The following is a 6847-nucleotide window of genomic DNA, read 5'->3' as shown; positions in this document are numbered from 1 at the left end:
CCTGAGAGAAATGAGGAGTGGCTAGTTTCGGAAGCATGGTTGGAGCCCCTCAGGATTATTGCCTGATGGAGACACAGTGGGCCTTCCTCTGACACACCTGGAGTTGGGGCCGGGGCAGGGAGAACACCAGGAAGCAGAGAGCAAGAGTGGACCGGGCTGCCGGGAGGTCAGAGTCTAGGCTGTGCGGAGGTGGCATGCGAGGTTAGGACGGGAGCAGATGGCACGGAGGGGTGCCCGAGCTCCCCCAACATCCCTGGGAGTCTGCTCAGGCTGAGCTCAGACAGTTAGCTCAAGGCCCAAGTTTCTCCAGGTTCCGGCTGTGGTGCGTGGTCTCTGCAGCCTGCTGGAATCGTGAGATCGGAGACCGGGAGCCTTGTATTTGAGCCCCTGCAATCTGGTTTCAGGCAATGTTAACTGAGCGTGCACAAGATCTCCCTCACACACCTCTTGCACACACACAAGAAAGCAGTTTTCAGATGTACCATGGGTGGGGAGCTCACTTGCACACAGGCAGGAGGGGCTGGGGGGCCATTGTTGCCCACCTCCTACCTATACCAGCAAGGCAGTTTGGTTTGAGGGCAGAGATGTCCCAGGAGATACAGTACTGAACGTCGTCCCAAGGAAGGCCCTGGAAGGGCTTCAGAGGTGCCCTGTGGTCGCCTGACGTTGTTAGCACTCAGATAATCAGTGCATGATCCGTGTCCATCCTGAGACAGGCCTTGCCCCAACACGCCTGGCTCCCAGCCCGCCGGGGGCTCTGAGGGCCTCGGAGACAGCGCTAGCTCGCAGGAGCGTGGTCCTGGTAGGGCTCCCGGCCTTTGCTCCAGAGACCTCGGGATGGACATCGCAACCCTCACCCCCTTCCCCTTCTATTGAATCCTCTGGGTAGACAGTTGCGTCTCTGCCCTGTCCAGATGAGGCCTCCCAGGCCCAGAATGGTGCAGGGTCATCTGGCAAAGTACAGACTGGCGGCGGCTTTCGGCCCGATATGACACAGGAAGGCCACCAGCCTGGAGATGGGGGGACACGAAACTCCACAGTTTGGAAACCTACGGAGGCTCCTGGGTTCCACGGCGACAAGGTACAAGGGCCTCTGATCATCCCACGCCTCCCCTGCCGGCCGCCATCCAGGCAGGGCCGCGCCTGCTCCAGGTACCCTGCTGGCCCTCCCCAGGGAGGCGTCTGGGCGGCGGGAAGCGCCCAGAAGCCGGAGCGGGAGCGCAGCCGGCCGGGCACCCACCCCCCCGCGCGGCCGGAGCCGGAACTGCCGCGCATCCCTCCCCCGTCGCCCGCCCCGCGGCGACCCTGTCCGCCAGCCCGCGCGGATCATCACCGGGTGCAGGGAATCCAGCGTCCTTCCCGTGGCCGCCCGGAGTCAGGTGACAGAATGGGCAGCAGAGTGACCGATGCCGTGTAGGAGCAGTGGCAGGAGAGGAATGTTCGGAGGGGAATGCGACCTGAGATCCAGGAAGATCCATCCCGGTGGGACAGGAGGGTTCCGCAGGGAGAGAAGCACAAGAGTGGGGACAAAGGTTGGAAGGGTGAGGCTCCAGGTCTAAGGCGGGACGCTTACTGAGGGGCCTCAGCACCCCACAGAGGAGCTGGGACTTCTCCTGGGGATTGTTTTTTGCAAAGGAGAGGGGGGAGCCCCCCACCCCCACCCCAGGCGTTTGATGATCTGCCAGGAAATCCAGAGGTCACAAAAGACACGTGACTTGCCTTTCTTGAGTTTGCCTGAGAGCACATAAATACATAAACTTAAATTTGTAAAGCTAGATGGCTTATGGAACCTGTAATGCAAAACCCCAAGCACTTAAAGCTAGAACAGGAGACGTGCACTCTGTGTGAGCCCGGCGGGCTGCGTCAGGATGTGTCCTCAGGTCTGGGGACACCATTCTGGCCACCACGCTCTGAGCACGTGTCTGTGCCCGGGCAGGCGAAGCCCTAGGAAGTCCTTGGAGGGGAAGGCTTTATTGGGAAGTGAGAAGAGGTGAGGTGGCCTTTTACGAAGATCCCTCTGGCCCTCTGGCTGCTCCAGTGGAGGGTAAGGAGTTGGGGGACTGCTGCAGGGGCCAGGGAAGAGGGGAGCAGCCACGAAGCCTGTTTTAACCTTGGGGCTCCCCAAAAGGGTCCTGGGGACCGTCAAAGAGCCCCAGACAACTTTGAGAACTGCTGAATGAAGAACATGGACACATGAATAGCAGGCCTGGGTCCAGATCTAGCACCTTTTTTTTTTTTTTTTTTTTTTTTTTAAACAGCTCTCCTTTGGAGTTCGGATTCCCTTTCCTTTGCTCCTCCGAAGAACATACAGTGCACTGAGGCGGGCAGGGTTCGTGCTCCCGTGGTGTTCTGGAAGCTGAATCGGGGCAGTGTAAGGGGACCCTTGCTCGTGTGTTAAGTAAGTCATTAAGTGCAGGCAAACAAACATATGTACAGATACTATCTCTTTCTCACAAGTCTTTTTCCAACATAGGGGCATAAGCAGAGTTATGGGAGATTAGAGCTAGTAGGACCCTGAGAATTCTAGCCCAACTCCCTCATTTTAAGGTTGACGTTACAGTCCAGGAGATCATTTCAACTCAGTTCAGCGAATATTGAGCACCTATGATGTGATGAGTAAAAGTGAGCAGAGTAAGAGGCCAGGGACTGACAGATGGGATGTTAGATGGAATGTCCAGAAAAAGTCTCTCTGAAAGGTGACTTTTGAGTTAAGGCCTGAAAGAAATGAGGAGCCAAATTCATGGGATGTTTGGGGGAGAAGTTCCAGGTAGAGGGAATAGTTAAGTACAAAGTTCCTGAGGTCAGAGGATGCCTGGCACGGGGAGGAAACAGGAGACCACGGGAGACCACTGTGGCTGGGCCATGGCGCATGAAAGGCATTGGTGAGAGGTAGGAAGTGAGCTCAGAGTGGGCCCAAGGCAGATCTTGTAGGGTCCAGAAGGCCACTGAAAGAACTTGAGTTTTGCTCTGAGTCAGAAAGGAAGCTAGTAGAGGATTTTGAGCAGAGCCATCACACAGTCTGACTTAGAAATCAGTTCTAGTCATGGCAGAGAAAGTAGACCAGGGCCGGAGAGCGGGGACAGAGGGAGAGTCACCCCTGACTTAGGAGGCTTCTGCACTAATTCAGACAAAAGATGATACTGGCTGCGAGCAAGGATGAACACAGAATAGATGTGGGGAGTGGTCAGAATCTAGAAACATTTCAAAGTAGGGTCTTCCTAAAAGGAACTCACCCATGTCACACACAATCAGGAAATGGTATGGCCGGGGCCTCAGGTCTGTGGAATCCGTGGCCAGCATCTCTGAATCCTACCACGACTGGGAAAAGGGATTCCATTAGTTTCAGTTTTATACATGAAGACACTGAGGTTGAGAAGGACAAAGAGAACGTCTCCAGGTCACATAGGTAGTAAGTAAGTGGCTGGCTCAGAACCCCACCAGCCAGACTCCTCCAGAAACCCCTTTGCCTGGGCCCAAGGTATCACGAATGAATACCTCCTCCCTGGAAATCTCAGTCAATACTGCCATGGGGTCAGCCTCAATGGTGAACCCAGCCTCAAATCCCCTGCCCTAAAATGTTCCCTTCAATAGTTCTTTGAAATGTCTGAAGTCCCTACCAGCAGAGATTTCTCTGAGAGGTAAGGCCTTAGAGGCCACTGTCTCCTGTGTGGGAAGTGATCATTAAACCTGGTGAGGCTCAGGGACCTCGAGAAGGGCAGAAAGTAGAGTGCCCAGGGCCAAGCCCTCTGAGCAGTGCTCTTGGGTGGCAAGTGTTGGCTCAAGGGCAGGGTTGTTTTTTGGGACAAGCAAGAAATCTTTCTCAACTTTCTTGTTTTAGAGGAAAGAGTGTCCCTTGCTTCTTCCTGCTCAGGGGTCCAGGAGTATCTGGAACAGATAGTTCGGCCACCTAATGACGTTAGCCGCCGGCACAGGCTACAGGGAGGGACCAGGCAGGAGGGTGGGTGAGAAATTCTCTGAAGAGTGCTCACCCAGATGTTGGTGACTCCCTGGAAGGCTTGCCCTCCTGCCTGCGGTGGGCCTGCGGGTCAGGATCTCACAGGACACAGGGACCATTTGGGGACATTTCCTCCTCTCTCTCGTGTATAGAGCACTGTGGGAGCACGCTCCCTGCCTAACTCAGGGCCGTGTCTTCTTTGGTCAGCGAAGAGAGGGAAACCAGGATGGCATAGGTGGCCATTACCAAAAATACTGTGTTCTAGACCTGTACCCAGGCCTGTGGCTCATGTGTCTATATTCTTAACTTAGCCGTTCTCATAGTTCTCTGGGGTCCCCTGGGGGGTCCCTAAGACCCTTTCAGGGGGTCCTGAGGTCAAACCTGTTTTCAGGAGAATACTAAGCCGTTATTTACCCTTTTCACTCTCATCCTTGCATGAGCGTACACGGGAATTTTCCAGGGGCTGCGTGACGTGCGACATGGCAAGAGGCCGAATGCAGAAGTGAACATATGACTTTGGCTCTTGTTTTCTGATCCAGACTAACAGGTTTGCAAGTGTGTAAAATGCCCTTTTTTACTAATTTTTTTCATTTTAAAAACTCTAGTTATTTTTCATTAAAAGGTGTTAATATGGATTTACTATTACTATTTTTAAAAAGATTTTATTTACTTATTTGAGAGGGGTGGGGGAGGAGCTGAGGGGGAGGGAGAGGGACAAGCAGACTCAGCTGACTGAGTCCAGAGCCGAAAGCTGGCCAAGATCCCACAACCCTGTGACCTGAATGGAAACCAAGAGTCAGATGCTTAATGACTGTGCAACTCAGGCGCCCCTAGTACTGCTATTTTAAAGATTTTATTTATTTATTTATTTATTTATTTGACAGAGAGAGATCACAAGCAGGCAGAGAGCCAGGCAGAGAGAGAGGAGGAAGCAGGCTCCCTGCCGAGCAGAGAGCCCGATGCGGGGCTGGATCCCAGGACACTGAGATCATGACCTGAGCAGAAGGCAGCGGCTTAACCCACTGAGCCACCCAGGCGCCCCAGTACTGCTATTTTAAATGAAGTGATGCATACTTTTAAAATTCTCAACTTTAGTTCCTAACAGTATAAACCAAGAGATACAACCCACACCATCGTCCTGGGATCCTTGATCATTTCTAAGAGTGTAAAGGTGTGTGGCGTGTACAGGGACATACGCTCCGTCTGGCTGCTGCTGCTCCCGCCCGCAGGGGCTGACCCTAGCCTGGCGTTTCTTCTCAGGGCGCCCAAAGTGGGCCCAGCGGCCCTGGACAAGGAGAAATTGCAGGCAGGAGACCATCGCAGGGAGATGGAGACTGCGGCGGCCTCGACCGAGTTGACATTACCCCGTAGTAACACAGGGGGGCGCCCTTGCCAATCAGCAGATCCGTCCAGCTGAACGCCGAGATTACCAACGGGAGTTTTACTCACAGAATTAAAAAAAAATTTAGTCTCTTGTCACTGGTGATGTAATTTTTTTTTTTTTAAGAAATGTGCTTTCTCTGATTTTTAAAAAAAAGATTTTTATTTATTTATTTGACAGAGAGAGAGAGAGAGAGATCACAAGTAGGCAGAGAGGCAGGCGGGGGTGGGTGGGGGCAGCAAGCTCCCTGCTGAGCAGAGAGCCTGATGCGGGACTCGATCCCAAGACCCTGAGATTGTGACCTGATCAAAGGCAGAGGCTTAACCCACTGAGCTACCCAAGCGCCCTGGTAAGGTAATTTTTAACCTCTCTTGTGTTTCCCATGTTCAGTGTGTGCTCCAATAAGTTTGCACTGCCTTCTTCTGGGTCACCTCCGTGTAGGTAAATGGCCCTGCTCAAGCCCCTGAGGAGGGTGTCAGGAAGGCATGACACCATGCCTATGACACTGAGTCTCCTCAGTGGCTGCTGAAACCTCCGCCTCCGGTCAGCCCTTTCCCCAGGAGGGAAGGCCACATTTAGGACACGGAGCTCCCACGGAAGCCACAGTGCTGTGGCAGCCACCACCAGGCAGGGCTGACATTGGACACTACTGTGTCATGTCACAGGCTGTCTTTCTTGTTATTGTTATTTATTTTTTCTTACTCTGTGCCATCATCTCTGTGATCCCCCATACTTGAGCCCGGTTGGTAACCACCAGTTAGATGTGGCCTTTGGAGGAGAGCAGCACCAGGAAGAGGACGGGGGGAGGTCAGGAATCTGGCTTCCGCATATGCCTCCTGAGTGTCTTGGACAGCTCATGGGTCCATCCTACGGGGCCAAGGTTCTTGTCTTCCAGAAGGCTTCTCCCTGGGTCAGAGGGCTGTTACGGGTATCAGATGGCCCATCTGTGCAACAAGCATCATCAACCATAAGGCACTAAGGTATGAATTGTGGAGATTTATGGACTGCTCTCCCCTACTCTGGGAGGGGAGGGCAATGGCAGGTTTTTAGTAGGGAAAGGATATATAGTCTGTTTTGTGTCTTAGATTTTTTGGAGGATGTTTTGGAGGGCAATACAGGTGGAGGGACATAAGTTATGAGGCCATTGTTAGAGACCAGGGGAGAGAAGATGAAAGTTGTCCTGGGGAGGCGAAAGGAATAGAGGGGGAGCAGAGTGTGTTGAGAGACCTCAGAAGGTGAATGGAGGAGGCCTGGTAATGACAGATGGGACAGGGAGGTTCTAAGATAGGAATAGCCTGGCACCACTCCCAGGAGTCTGGAGAGAAAGGAGTTACACATTCCTGGAGATGGACGTCCTTTTCCTCACCTGCTCCAGGCTCTCCAGGTTTGTTCCTTCCCTAAAGGTGGGGCAGGTGTTGTGACTTGCTGCCCCCAAGGGCTTTGGGGGCAGGGGAGGGAGAGGGGGATGCTCAGTGCCTCCAGCTGATGGGACATACCCATCCATGAACATT

General features: G+C 53.4%; 1 long non-coding RNA gene across 1 annotated transcript; it reads left to right on the top strand.

Annotated features, from left to right (window-relative positions):
• The first annotated feature begins 1818 nt into the window (after positions 1-1818).
• On the top strand, positions 1819-5394 carry LOC125109160 (uncharacterized). The gene is made up of 3 exons (XR_007130139.1): positions 1819-2044; positions 4416-4510; positions 5216-5394. It is a non-coding gene; the product is annotated as an uncharacterized LOC125109160 (long non-coding RNA).
• Positions 5395-6847: the final 1453 nt, after the last annotated feature.

The sequence above is a fragment of the Lutra lutra genome, chromosome 9 (assembly GCF_902655055.1).
Source record: "Lutra lutra chromosome 9, mLutLut1.2, whole genome shotgun sequence".
NCBI lineage: Eukaryota > Metazoa > Chordata > Mammalia > Carnivora > Mustelidae > Lutra > Lutra lutra.
The sequence above is the reverse complement of the archived record's forward strand: the minus strand, read 5'-3'. Positions and strand labels throughout refer to the sequence as shown.